The sequence below is a fragment of the Pseudorca crassidens genome, chromosome 14 (assembly GCF_039906515.1).
Source record: "Pseudorca crassidens isolate mPseCra1 chromosome 14, mPseCra1.hap1, whole genome shotgun sequence".
NCBI classification, from domain to species: Eukaryota; Metazoa; Chordata; class Mammalia; order Artiodactyla; family Delphinidae; genus Pseudorca; species Pseudorca crassidens.
The window spans coordinates 75,741,553-75,757,130 of record NC_090309.1 but is presented as its reverse complement, the minus strand read 5'-3'; the positions used below and the strand labels follow the sequence as shown (position 1 = coordinate 75,757,130).

Sequence of the window (15,578 nt, the reverse complement as noted above, 5' to 3'; positions counted from 1 at the left end):
ATGGCTGGAGAACTCCCTCCTCTTGTCCTGGTGTCATTGAAGGAAAGACCACTTGACCCCCTGTAATAACACTTCCATCTCCTCAGCTGTACTGGCTTATCCTTGGACAGAGGTGGTTCTTACACAAAAGCTCTGGGATAACTCTGTTCCCTCAACTGGAGGGTTCATTGCGGTCATGAATGAGGTCTGTGTCTTGTCCTCCTGTACTGAGTCCCTCTCAGCTGCTTCCTCAGGACCACATGCTACTTCTGTCATGGCACCACATGGTTCTGAAGTTCTCACTGTACATGTCTGTCTCTTTCTTGTGGGCAAGGAGTGTTACCCATTCATCTCTGTACGTCTATCATGAGCACAGGGTACGGCAGACATTAAGATCTTTAGTAAGTGGCTGTATTTCATTGCTTTGAACTAGATAGGAAAAAAATCATATTAGATTAAGGCTCTACCTTGCAACATCCTCCAATCTAGTCCTTCAGTCCCGGGTCTGGAGGGGCAATAATGGATTAAAGGCACAACCTGCCTATCAAGGCCTAACTAGTAACAATCCCCACCCAAATCAGTATCTGTTTCCTGACACTTGATTTCCCTGTTTCCTGGATAGCCTCCTCTTTGTCTGTTGCGAGATTTTCTCTGGTCATGAGTCCCACATGCACATCCCATGGAAACTTTGGTTCCTGACACACAACCTTATCTAGCTGTTTACATCATTAACCCAACCCAAGGGTAACTGGGGAAAGCTGGATTCTTAGACCAAATACAGAAAGGAAAATGTGGGTGTTTATTTGGCTTCTTTTTGTCATTTCTAGTTCACTTAAGCATCCTGCTTACTGGGGCTTTACAAAGCTCTATCTACCTCATCCTTCTCTTATGTGGTATAATTAGGAAATTGACTTCAGAGCTTCCCCAAGTGCTTTGAGGCAGTGTCGTGCAGAGGAGAGAAAAGTCTTTGCACATGGAAGACCTAAAGGCTTTTGAATGTTGGCTTTATCCTTCCCACAACCAGCTGAGCAATTGAACAAGTCATTTAACTCCCTGGGCCTCAGTTTTTTCATTTTTTATTTTCAAGTAGTTGCATTAGATTATTCTTACGATACTATATAGTTCCAGATTCTGTAAACCTTTGATTCTAGTTCTTCTTCTAAAGCCATCAGTGTACTTAATTAGGTTATTTGGGTTTAAATGAACTCATTTTCACCCATGTGAGCAAATGTGTTAGTGCTGATAATTGTCTCCTTTGAAGACTATGAAGCTAATATCTTCTCTAAGTCAAAGATACTGGTATTTTATTTGCTCAAGCACAGATTTATTAGGTGTTCCACTAAGATACAACATGATCACCCATGCCCTAAACCAGCAATTATTATGGTCTAAAAAAGAGAATTGAGCAATCCAAGGCAGTGGCCAAGTGGAAGAAAAGCCAGAACTTTTGTACACCCTTTGTAAAGTGCTTGCTTACATGCCAGTGTCTGGAGTTGCTCTTTTCACTGGGCTCTTGATCTCAGGCAGTATTTTTAATTCCCAGAGTTAAAGCCAGCTGAGTTTGAAATCTGTTGCAACAAGTCACCAGAGGGACTATATATCTCTCTCTTTCAGAGGAGAAGCCAAGCACAGCAGTTCAATTAAACTAGCACTAAGTCCTGCACTCCAAAGACTGAAGGACCTGAGGGAAAGGCATGAAGGGGAGAGTTATATGCTCCTGTTCACCCCTCTTGGCTAGAAAAATCATAGTGTTTGTGACCAGAAAATTGAAATGGAATGAGATCCAAGATGGCAGCCACTGACTTCTTTTCTATTAACCTTCAGGCTGGAGTGCTCTGCAGAAGGAGGGGTGACCAAGATGAATTACCTCTTGGATTTCAGCGCATTGTTTCACTAACGTAAGAAGGCTATCTGAGAAGTTTGTGATTCCCACCAGACCAGCCAAGCAAACCAGGTATCTGAAAAAACCCAAAAAACCTGCTTCTAGGGTTTCAGAATAAGCGAGAGATGAAATGATAGAACTGCTATGATAATTATTGGCTCTCAAATTAACAGTAATAATTACCTTAGCAAATTGCTGTGTAACTGTTCGCTGAATACGTTCATAATCTAATCCTACATTGTTGTTTTTTTTTCTTCCTTTGAGCCAGTTTCTCTCTATTTTTATGTCTTAAGGCTAAAGCTTCTTGCTTTAGAATACTTCCTTCTTTAATCCCTGCTCACCTAAGCCCTTGTTGTGTATAATGAGAGTAAAATGGTTGAAGGAAAGTATTTAATGAATGTCAATCCTGTGTCCTGCTCAAAACAATCCTGAACATCTGATCCGGACAGATCTGTCTTCACACTGCTGTCGGGTATCTGGTCTTTGAGAATTAAAGAATGTATTGTGATCTCTAGGTCACACTGTAGACTTGTATGAGCCCAGAGAAGGTAGCTGACATGGAGCATAGCTGTTTCACTTCACTTTGTGTAAAGGACTAAGTGGCCTTGTTCTCAGCTCAAGCTACAACCTCCGGTTAGAAGATTTTTTTCCCTAATGTAAAAGTGGAATCATTGACTTTACTCTGCCCTGGACCCTTTCTGATTCCCTGTGTTCTTACAGGAATCATTCCTTTGGCTTCGATATAGGGCACCATTTTCCCCAAAGGCATCAAAGCTTCTTTTAAAAATTGTTACTGCATTTTATTTGTAGTTGTTGTCATTGCTGTTCGGAGCATGCATCTTTGGGTTACTTGTTCAGTCATCTGATTATTCAATAGGAGTCACCAAGCTTAAACTGGGCTCCCAGTTCTGCGCTCAAGAAGGACCTTAAAATAAGTCTGTACAGTATTAAAACCCAGAATGAACAAAAAGACATAGGGTTCAAATTGACAATTGCTAAGTGAAATACCAAAATCTCAAATGTGGGAGGGATTTCTGTAGGTTGAGATGCTGAGAAGAAACATGAAAATAAAGCGAGATTTGAGTTTCTCAGTAATTTGTCGTGGCATAATAGATGAGTAGATGGAAGAGTACACAAATAAATGCTACCTTACATTAAAAAAGACAAGAACTGGGAGAATTTTTATAAGAAACATACTTCAGTGTTACTGAGGGTACATGAGTGACAGTAAATTTGAAGTGGGAAGAGGACTGTGTGTATGGTTGGAAGTGCAAATATTTAAAGAGGCATATAGCATAGTGCTTGACACACTCAGTAAATAGCTGTTGAATGAGTTAATGTATCAGGTAGAACTATCGACTGGTTAAATGCATGGACTTTGGAATCAGAGAGGTTACACTTTGAAGTTTTTCTCTGCTACTGATGGGAACTTGAGCAGTTTACCCAACCTCAAAGATTCAACTTTCTCATGAGTAGAATGGGTATAGTTATTGAAGTTATAGCAAGTAGGCGTTTTGTGTGGTAGATATGAGTTAAGGTATATGAAATGCTTGGCAAGTTGCTTGGACATTGTAAACACCAAATATAAGTTATTACTACTATAAATTATCATTACTATTATACATTTGCAAAGATTTGTGAGTATGTGTATGTTGGGGAATATATAGACAAATTTGAAGAGAGAAGTACATAAACAGAATATTATGGAAATGAGTATGTGTAGATGGGGGTTAATTAAGTGCATCATGGTAGTAGTACCAGTTGGTCAATGAGAAAAAAAGAGCTGATACCTCTTGATATTGAAAAGCTGAGGAGTCCTTCACTTAGCACGGAGCACTGGCTTGGGAGAAGGATTCCTTGATATTAGACTACAATAACAGCACCAGACTTAGGCTTCCCAGTGTCCTGACTACCTCTTTTGCCAACAATTAATATCACAGAGCCAACTTTACTGAACTTACCCAGGTAGTTTTTCGCAGGTGATGGGATCACGAATTAGGACATTATTTGTCTAAAAGCCATTTCAGTTTCTCAAATGTGTCATAAAGATTAAGAGTCATCCTGACAAATGTCATTTTACCCATATTTGCTAGATAACCTTAGATCTGCAGGTCCTTTAGGCAACTGTAAACTTCCTGTACTGTAATTCTATACAAGTTTCTTATCTTTTTAACACAAGAAAACCTTCAAATGAAAATTAATTTAGGGAAATTGAAAGTCTTTTTTCTGTGTTCACCTGTTTGTAAATGATAAGGGCTATAAACAACAGTTTTAATCATTCGGTCCTTTGCCCAGGAGCAGCAGTTTATGATCCCAGCCACCATCTCATACCCACATGAGCTGATCCTCCATTTCAAGCCAACACTCACTTTCTGTGATGAAATGCAAGGGCTCATCCCAATTTAATACATGGCTTCCTTCGTATGGAACATGTGAACCAGAATATCTGCTAGATACCTGGGCTGTGAGGGTTCCTCTCCACACCAGACTACAAGGGAGGAAATTAAACAGTGAAAGAAGTTTCAATTATTTTTATTTGTTAAAATGATTTAAGTATTGTGATTTTTTTTTTAATTTTTGGAATCTCATTTCATAGTATAGTTATTGCTGGAGGAATATGAGACAAAGAGGACAGTGGGCAAAGGAACCAAGAAAAATATGACCAAAAGGATTCATTAAAGTCTAAGACAGATCGAACTTGAATGATGAAAGCAAAGTATAAGTTAGGATGGTCGTCATTTCGACAGTAACAATGACTGTTTTAAAGGACAAAAGGTACATTTGTTTATAAAAATCAGGACTCAAATTAATCAGTATTTTACTAATGCACCCATCCAAGCTCCCACACATCAAATTTTCATTGAAGGCTGGAAAACTCTGGGAGCAGTGGCTGGGTATTAACTCATTTCTTCCACCTTTTATCTTCTCTGGCTTGGCTTGGGACCCTTAGAACAGGTGCTGTGGTAGTTCTTGTGCCCTGCTCATGCTAGCTCAGCCATCTCTGCTGCTTCCTTCAGTTATGACAGACCTGGCTGGTCTCTATATGGACCGTTTCCACTGAATTATATAGCACTTAATTTTAAGCTTAGGGAAAGAATTCCATGTTAAAATGAGTTTATTTTTTAAAGTAATGGCATAGACCAGTTTCACATGGGACACCGAGACAAATCCACAAGCACTCTCTGAGCTCAGAAGTAGTTGTCCTACCTTCTGGACTTACAAGAGATATCCATTGATTAAATTTACCACTGATGTAAATGGCCATTCCTATTTCCCTACTGAAGTTCTCTAAATCAGAATGTCTGTCCTTGGAAAAAAAATCATTTCACTAGAATTATGACTCTTCCAATTTTTATTTTAAAAATCTGAAAAAAATGAATATAATTATCAAAATTATTATATTATCAAAAAAAGGAGAAAAATAATCTCAATAGATGCAGAAAAAAGCATTTGAAAAAGTTCAGCATCCCCATTCATGATAAAAATTTTGAGCATGACAGAAATAGAAGGGGGATTTCTTTTTTTTTTTTTTTTTTTTTTGCGGTACACGGTCCTCTCACTGCTGTGGCCTCTCCCGCTGTGGAGCACAGGCTCCGGACACGCAGGCTCAGCGGCCATGGCTCACAGGCCCAGCCGCTCCACGGCATGTGGGATCTTCCCGGACCGGGGCACGAACCCGTGCCCGCTGCATCGGCAGGTGGACTCTCAACCACCGTGCCACCAGGGAAGCCCAGAAGGGGGATTTCTTGACCTTATAAAAAGGCATCTACCAAAAACCTACAGCTAACATAATATATAATATGAAAGAGTGAATGCTTTTCCCCTAATATTGGGATCAAGGCAAGAATTTCCTTTTTCACTAATCCTTTCAACATTGTACTGGAAGACCTAGCCAGTGAAATAAAGAAAGAAAAATAAAAGACATACACATAATAAAAGAAGAAATAAAACTATTCATAGAAGACATAACTGTCTTCATAGAAAGTTTCAAAGAATCTATAAAAGACCCTTCTAGAATGAATACATGAGTTTTCCAAGGTTGCAACATACAAATAACATATAAAATCAACTTTTTAAATATTCTAACAATGAGCAATTGGAACTTAAAATTTTTAAAAACTACACCATTTACAATAACACCAAAATAAATGAAATAAATCTAACAAAACATGTGCCAGGTCTATGTGCTGAAAACCACACAACAATGATGAAAGAAATCAAAGAATATAAGTTTTGACTAGTTGTGTAGCTTTGGGTTAAGTCACTGACTCTTCCTTTACCTCAAAAACCGAAACTGTTAAACAAAGTCCCTTGCAATTCTATGCCTATGCACTGCTTTTGTGCAACTTCAGTAAAAGCTGATAATGATACTTAAGGTTTATTCTTACTTACTATAAAGCAGGCACTACGCTCAGCTGTTAACATGAAATATCTAATTCCATAATCACAATAACTCTGTGAGGTTGATATTATTATTAGCCCCAAATTACAAATTAAGAAACTGAGGCTAAAGGAGATTATATAATGGGCCCAAAATCACACGGTTCGTTTCCATATGTTTCTGGCTTTATGGGCCAAGTTCTCATTGCACCCTATTTATGTGGTGAGGCAGGCTGGCAGGAGGTGGAATAGGGCCCTTTTAAAACAGGAGCAGATGCAAGTGTGCCTTCTGCCACCTCAGGAATCACTGGGCTTATGGTTAATTAGCATTTTCCTATTTGCTCTCTGGTTTGGGGATCACCGTCAGCTTCTGTATGCTGTCATTTTCAGGGCATATACCAGAGGGCCTTACTCTCAGGAAGAGCTGTTACGGTTTTTATATGTGCCCCTTTTGTATGATCTTCATGTTCTCTCCTCCATACGTCTTGACTTGCCAGTTTTTCCACATTCTCCAAATTTGCCTTTCTTGTAGGCCTTTAGGGTTGCAAGGAGCTTGAGTGTATCTCTCCTCTCAGCAACTAATTCCAAGTCTGGAATGGGGGCACTGAGCCTGCCACTGGGATCAGAATCGCCTGGCCATCCTTTCTCCCTATCAACCCCAAGATTGCACAAAGTCCCGTGTAGTTGTGTGAGCCTGCTCTGCAGTAAATATAGCCCAGCTGATGCTCCTAACCCCTGTATTTATTGTCAACGATTGGTGTTTGCAGCCGACTTCCTAATCTTGAAATGCAAAGTGCGATATAGCTAGAAACTGACAAGTGAAGATTTTTATCCACTTGCCGTGTCTGGTGTGATAGCACAAGCAGTGTGTTTTATACTTAAAACACAAGCTGGTTTTATATAAAAATGCATGCGAGTCGAAAGCTCAGGCCTAGGGAAGCTAGTTGATGAATGCATCCTGGTAGGCAATTAAGAAAGTGACAAGATAATGCAGGGAAATTATATTTCTCTCGTTTTGCACAAGATTCAGTGTCGTTCCCTTCTAATATAGCAGCTGCTTCTATCCTCATGCCACATTGGAATTTTCCTTCTTGAAATTTATGGGTGCACATTGGCTGTGTATCATTGCTCTTATTTAATTTCATGGCAAACACCAGCACATCCACACTCCCCTCTAAGGTGCATCTTGCTGCAAACAACAAATCCAAGAAACATATGCCTTCTCTGAAAGATGAGGCAGGGGATAAACACTGTTCCAAGAGAAGTGGGGTAGACGTCTCCAGATCCCTCTTTCTGGAGCACACAAGGAGGACACACAGCTCAGCAGGGCTCCCTGAGCTAATAAGGAGTCCACTGAAACTCTATTGGATGGTTGCTCAAAAAATGATATCTCTAGTTATGCTAATACACACCAAATTCCCCAGAGACTAGATATGGCCTGGAAATTCAGCTACCTTTCAACTGCAGCATATGTTTGCCTCTTTACAAATACCTTCCAAATTCCCTATTCTGCAGGCTCTTTTGAGACCCAGATTTTAGAGTTGGTCTCCATCCTTTTGCAGTACAGTCAGTTTCCCAACAGTTTCCAGTCATACCTGAGCTGAGAGGAGATTTCACTTATAAGTGGGAAGTGGGACCAGGGACAGGGGAAACTGTCCCCTAGGGCACAGGGGATACCACTGTTCTTGCACTTAATGGTGATGTTCAAAATATTTAAGAGTGTATATGGCACAGGGCCAGTCCACAGGACAGACACTGGTCTTAGTGTTGGAAAGAGGCCCTGAAGGTCCCCTATGGGGAGGTCTGTAAGATCCTTGAGGAGGAGCTGGGGTGGGGAGTGGGGGGCGCGGGGCTTGGACAGTGGTTATTTACACACCAGGAAGAAAGATTTCTCCTATTTTAACCATCACTGTGGGTGCACACCACCTGAGTTTCAGTCCAGCTTGTACAGAAGGGAAGCCTCAGGGTCTATATTTGAGAAGGTGAGGCTCCAAAGAGCAGCAGGGACAGCTGGCGCTCTTCTATTTGGCCCTTGGCAGGGAGAGCTTTGGCTGATTCAGATGAACGCAGCATTACCCTTCACCACACCTCTGTCACCCCTGGGTGTTGTTAGGACCCGCCTCTCCCTTTTCTCAATTGCAAGAAGTTATAGCCTTCCATAGGTCAGTCCTAGCGGAGGGAGCCAGGACCAGAGTCAGCTCAGAGATGCTAAAGTAGTGTCAGGAAATAAGTATAAATGAAATAAGTATATTCTTCAGCCCTCAGTGTGGGGTTCAGTGGCCTCCTGGTCAGCCCCATCCTTCCTCTCACCCCCTGCAAACCAACCTGGTCTTTATGACTTCACTCCCTGCAGGTTGCTGCGTTTTCTTTCTGGGTCTGGAATCTGTTCTCAATCCAGCCGCTCTACAGGGGTCCTGACCCTATGAGAAAGGGCCCTTGCTGGCCTCACCCCAGCAATTCTTAGATCTTAACAATTACAAAATGAGGTCATACATATACTGATTAAGCCACATGGTTGAAATCCTAGCTCCAGTCCTTTCTAGCCGGCTATCCTCAGGCAAGTTACTATTTTCCTTCTTTTTATAAACCATACCACTTCAATTCCAGAATGCAGCTGTGATTTGGGAAACAGTGTTTTGTTTTCAGCATGTACCTATGATACTCACACATCAGTAATTATTCCCTGGAAATCAACCCCTCCAAGCTAGTTACGGTGGAAAAAAATAATTTATGTACCTTGTTCCCTTGAACGTTCATCTATCTGTTAAAAGATGTTTGCCTTCCAAGATTCAGTCCCAGGAGTTTTCCCTGCCAGCCCACCAGGGCTTCTCTCCACCTCTGCCACACAAGACATGCCTCCTATGGACACCAAGCTTTAACCTGTCTCCATACTCTTTACATAGACAACTTCTGTGCTAGGTTGTGAAGTCCTTTGAGATCAGAGACTATCTTTTCTAATCTTGGTTTTCCGAACACTGCATGTCATGGCTGGCATGCAATACATACAAGAATGAATGAATAAAAGAAAACACATAATAAATAATTTTAAAAATTTTCTATGTGATCTTCATATGAATCTTTTCAACAGAGCAGAAATTAGCTTCACATGATGAAAGAACTAGGGCCCAGGTAGGCGAAATGATTTGCTTAGCTAGAATAAAAGGGAAAAACATCAGTAAGACTGTGGGCTAGAACTCAAGTCTCGGTGTCTCCCACCTTCCAGTCCTGTATTCTTTCAGTTATATTTTGTTACTAGATAAGTTGCCTGAAATTTGTGTTTTCTGCTGCAATAATACTTCACTGATCTGCAGTATTATATTGAGCCAGATATAGGTCCTTGATGTCATGAAGTGGTAATTATTGCAACATAGGAAAAAAGAAGTGCACTGTGTTTTTGGAGGCTTGCTCCCTGTTACTAATTCAGCTGTTGAAGGTTGTGACACTTGTCATCTGAAAGATAATTTTCCTCAGATTTAATAATCGCAGTTAAGTCTCAGATTTGATTTTAACTTCAGACCTTGATGTCATGAAGTATTAATTATCTCCATTACCTACTGGTAATATTCCTGCAAACATGCACATGTTTGATTGGCAGGAATTTTTATTAATTTACAAGGATGAACTCAATTAGAAAAGCTCAGTTACTGGCACAATTCCACTTACATACCTGCTATTTTGAATGGAGCAAAATCCTAGCCAACTCACAATTCCGAGTATCGAGGGTCAAATCGTGTAAGTAGGATGGCCAATTCTAGCAGATCTTGATTGACAAGTATTTCATTGTCTGATCTACCTGAGTTTGCTTTAAAATGAGTGAGAGAAACCTTTGGGACTAATTAAGATTCTTATAGTAGAGTAATGAGAGAGGTTTTCCATGTCTACTTGGCTTTTTTCTCCCCCTTCACCACCATGCCTAGGGTTTTTTCTTGGGACTGGCACAGTCACGCCCCATTTAAGGAACTACATTTGTTTCCACGGTGCTTTAATCACAGAGTAAAAAAAAAAAATGTCCTGATGAATGCTAATATTTTATTTAAGTGAATCGGTTCCTTTTAGCTACGCACCATACAGACTAGCAGAAAGGAAAAACTACATCAGTGACATGTCGTTCCATCACTTGACAGGGTAGGAACCTTGGGATTTGAGGACGCCAACCCTGCTTATCCCTTGCCCTCTGTCACTTACAAGAGTGTAACATAGTTTGACTTGGATAAATTCCTTCCGATGAAATGAATATTTATGAAATTAAGGAAAAGTGATTTAGCTTGAGCTGGATTCTCCAACACAAGAATATTGTAGGAATAGTTTCTTGACCCTCCCACTGAAGCATATCTTTGCCAAATGACTTTGTAAGAACTGCATTCTGGTTCCGCATCAGCAGAGAAAACTCTATGTTTAGTCTTGGGGAATAACAATGCAGAATAATAAAACAAAGAAATTCCAACAATGCCTTTTACTTACATAGTCGTTCCCTAAGGAGTATAGCTGCATGGTATGCTTACTCATAACCAAGCAATGCAACCTGAGATAGTGTTCAGGAAAAATAAATTAGTAATTCAGTCCTGCTCAATCAGCTATAGGGCAAACTGGAATTAGGGGGATAAAGTCCAGCCAGAGTAAAAATGCTGTCAAAGAGAATCCCCAATCAATTTAAAGGAATGAACGATGGTTGTTCGTGATTTGGAACTAAGGCAAACAACATATTTTTACTTTAAATATTTGCCTTCAGAATTACTTTAGTCTCAGCTATGATGAAAGGATCCACATCCTTTTTGTCCAAAGCTAACTGTATAGGCTTTCTGAAAAATAATACCTGTTACTAGAGTCCTTTTCAAGCACCTTTTAAGATATTTAAAAGGGAGCTGCTGGAAGCATGGTCCCTGGCCCCTGAACACAGCCTTGCTCTCCTCCACTCCTTCCTCATCTCTGTCTGCTCGCTCTCCTGGCCAGACTGCTGCTCAGGCCTATCAGATACTGGTCAAGAGCTACCTTCGACTTGGTGGTCATCCCACCAAAAGACCGTGTTCAGGACCTGATATATGCTGATATATGCTTCCCTAAGATCTTGCAATAGTCGATCAGTACTCAGGTAATCAAGTTCGGTTTAACACTTTGCATCTATCTTTGCCCTTCGATTTTCGTATTGGCAGTATCCCGTCCTTAGCCTGCATATGATCCTCTGGAACAGTACTGTAGGACAGAAATAGAATGTGAGCCATGTACTTAATTTTAAACTTTCTAGTAGCCATATAAAAAAAAAATGAAAAGAAGCGAGTAAAATTAATTTTAATAATGTGCTATACTTAAAATATCTAAAAATATTATCATTTTACCATATAATCCTATACAAATTAGTGTGGTGTTTTACATTTTATTTCTGTACCAAGTCTTAAGAAATCCAATGTGCATTTTACTCTTATGGCACATCTCAATTCAGTCTAGCCACGTTTCATGTACTCAGTGGCCACATGTGGTTACTGGCTACTTTATTGAACAGCACAACTTTAGAACAAATGGTTATCAAACTCGGTCCCTGGACTGGCAGCATCAGAATCACTTGGGAGTGTTGTATAAATACTTGTTATTGGTCCTTAGACTAGGCCACTGAATAAGAAACTTTGGAGGTGGGGACCTGCAACCTGTGTTTTTACAAGACTCCCAGGGAATTCTGATTACTTGTGAAAATTTGAAAACAACTGCTCTAAAACTTCAGGAAGAAACATTGTGTGTAGAGTGCCTAAGAAAAAAATTTATGCAGAGAAATCATCTCCGTACCATAATGCCTCACTGTATATATATTTCACTAAAACAAGTAAATAATGGAGGTTGTTCATAACTTACAGGAAAACTAATGGAATTAATGACAGCATTTTTTCATTTTAATGCTCTTCCACCCATAATTTTTTAAACATTGGTGCTTACAGCACCGGTCTCTATTTTGAATAAGAATTAAGTCCAGTTCAAGGGCAAAGAACATCTTGGGCATTTGTGAAGTGAATGAAATCAGACTGGGCAGGGCCACATGTGGAAGGATGGGCATGCCAGGCAGAAGCTTTTGGAATTTGTCCTGCAAAGAGAATGTGGTACTGTTTCCGTTCTAGTCAGTGGTTTCTTGCTCTCTGCCTGACACTAGCTTCCACGAAGGGGCAGATTCTCTCCTGGGAAATGCAAATAGTTTTGTTTACTTTGGGATAATTGCTTATTTTGAATAATATATACTGTGCATAAGTAATGAGGGGAGGCACAGTGAGCAAACATGCTTTTCTCCAGTTGGCTCCCATTTAGGCACCAGGAGAGTGATTCCGGGGTGGACAAGCCCCACCAACCCCACAGAAGTCCTTTTAGTCCCCGAATTAGCACATTAGCATTTGCGGCCACAGTCTCTGCTGGGCTTGGGAATGGCAGGCTTCAACCTGCTGCCTTGTTTACTAAATGGAATCAGCAGATAATTTCACGGTTGTATAGACAGCATGAAAATCCAGCTCAAGATTCATAAATCCTGCTTTAAATTTGGGCAGCTTACACACAGGCTGCCCTCTCAGCCCCGTCCAATTGGAAGCTACAGAATCACCCCAGGAATGGAAGATGAAGCTTGGGGAAGAGAAGTGTATGCCTAGTCTCCCCATGAGCCCAGGGGAGGATGTAGAGGGGCTTTGGACAAAATGAGTGGGAAGAGAGGCATTAATCATAATCCGGGGGCTTCCCTGGTGGCGCAGTGGTTGAGAGTCCGCCTGCCGATGCAGGGGACACGGGTTCGTGCCCCGGTCCGGGAAGATCCCACATGCCGCGGAGCGGCTGGGCCCGTGAGCCATGGCCGCTGAGCCTGCGCGTCCGGAGCCTGTGCTCCGCAACGGGAGAGGCCACAACAGTGAGAGGCCCGCGTACCGCAAAAAAAAAAAAAAAAAAAATCATAATCCGTAGTCGCTAAGTGGAAGAAATGCAAATCAGACGGTGAAAAAGTTCTCCCGTCTGAGAACCGGGATCCCTGAGTTCTTACTGCCTCAGGCCAAGAGGAAGCTAGGTTCACCCTCCTCCTCCACATTTATTTGTACTTAGGTATTCTTGATTAAAATACTCATAGTTCAGATGAGTTAGATTTTTAACTGAAAGCACTGAATTTGGGAAGGAAAGAGGAGTAGGGGGGACCAATTGGAAGAAATCTATGAGAAGGAAGAAATCTAATGCTGATTGAGCTCCTGAAGTGTGGGAGGCTCCCTTAACTCTGTATTGGGTCTTTGACTCTCCTCAGTTTTCAGTATACAGGATGTTTCATGCATGCCTAAAAACGATAATTCCATTAAAAGCCTCCTAGACCACATGGAACACACCCAGAGAGAGAATCACAGACACATACCCCTAAAAAAAAATGAAGCTATATATCTTGAATCTATATTAATATGTTAGGCAAAATTTCCCAGTAATTTTCCTGGACTGAATGGAATTATTTATTAAGCCAATATGGGTCAGTTTTGCTGGAGAATTTCTTAAATGACTGTGGACTGAGTGGCCACAGAAGGGTCGTCCTCACCCAGCAGTGTCTGGGGCTCTGCTCTATTCTTTGCGTTCACTCTTCTTAGGAAAGCACAGCCACTAAACTCTACAATCTAATCAGCCTAACAACCAAGGTCCAGGAATTGGGAAGAACTTTTGTTAGAAAAAAACCAAAAAATGGGGAATTGGTGGGTTTGATCAGTTTTGAAAGTGAATATAGAGGGTGTCAAGAATTAACAGATTGTCATCATAGCCTTACCTTGGCAAAATCTTAAGAGCTCTGATATTCCTCTGGACACAGTGGACAGACCACTGATTAGGGGAAGATTTTTCTCTTTCCTTTTGGCTATTTTGTGTTTATTCAGAATAGTCAAAGAAGCAATATTCAAAGTTTGGGGTGAATGTACTCATGAGTATTTGCCCGATGCTGCTTAATCTAGGACTACATATCTACATGTATTAATTTCTTGATTATGTAGTTTTGAAGATGGTGTTTTGTGTATGGAACTAAGTCCAGATTCATCTACAGCTTCTTTGGTGAGAACCTTAAGATTAAGATTTTTTTTTGTTTTTTGTTTGTTTTGATTAAGATGGTTTTTAAAATGACATACATGAGTATGCATTAGTCTTTTCAGGCTACCATAACAAAATATCACAGACTGGATGGCTTAAATAACATAAATTTATTTCCTCACAGTTCTGGAGGCAGAGAGTTTGAGATCAGGATGCCACCATGGTCGGCTTCTGATGAGAGCTCTATTCCTGGCTTATAGAGGGCCCCTTCTCACTGTGTCCTCACATGGTCTTTCTTCTGTTCATGTGTGCTGGGAGAGAGCATTCTCTGGTGTATTTTCTTATAAGGATGCTAATCCTATAGGATCAGGCCACCCTTATGCCTCATTTAACCTTACTTCTTTTTTTCAATTAAAAATTTTTAGAGTTTTATAAAAAAATTTAAATAACAGTTGCCCACATTTAAGGAGTACAAAAAAATAAACAAAAAAAAAACCCAAAAAAACAAAAAAAGGAGTACAACATGATATTTTGGTGTACAGCATGATAACTATCATTAACAATACTGTGTTATATACTGGAAATTTGTTAGGGGAGTAGATTCCAAGTTTTCTTACCACACACACACACACACACACGCACACACACGCGCACAATGGTGACCTTAATTACTTCTTTAGAGATCCCGTCTCCAAATACAGCCACACTCTGGGTTACGTCTTCAACACATGAATTGGGGCTGTGGGACACAAACAGTTCATGATAGAGTATATCCAAGTGTTGAGCTGCAGGAAGATTTTAAGGTAGCGTTATTCCACCGAATGAGGATCATAAACGTTGATCTAGTGTCCGTTTCACAAATCTGAGTGCTGTAGTATAAGGACGTGAGATCTGCTGACTACGGGAAGTGATCTCCAGTAGAAAGTGCCTCCACCTGGCCACAGAGAAGAGACTGCGCCAGGCTGGATTTCAGAGTTTCTATCCACTCTGTCTTGGGATCACGTCTTATTGATCATGTAAACCTTTCGAGGAGAAACACCATTCAGTCCTAGCAAGTCTGAAAAATCTAATCATCAGGGAATGGATTAAAGCCGACAGATGAAGATGAAAAGAGAGCACCATCATTCTTATAGATTCTTGGATAAATTACAAAATTCAGTTCCGAGGGACTCAAGGGCTGATTGTCATATGCCTAATGGGTACTGAACACTCGTCTTTGTGGTAGGGGAGCCTTCACCTTGACTACAAGGGACAGAGTGAATCACATATGTCCAAATGGGGTTGCCCACTTCACAGGCGATACATTTGTCTGCGTTCATCTGCCTGGATTAGA

The 15,578-nt window shown here is 40.7% G+C and overlaps 1 long non-coding RNA gene across 1 annotated transcript in view; it reads left to right on the top strand.

Annotated features, from left to right (window-relative positions):
• Positions 1 to 1,619: 1,619 nt before the first annotated feature.
• LOC137205709 (uncharacterized) overlaps positions 1,620 to 15,578 on the top strand; it is a 138,020-nt gene continuing 124,061 nt past the window's right edge. The window contains exon 1 of the long non-coding RNA XR_010934267.1: positions 1,620 to 1,933. This is a non-coding gene — a long non-coding RNA (uncharacterized lncRNA). The remainder of the gene's footprint in view (positions 1,934 to 15,578) is intronic.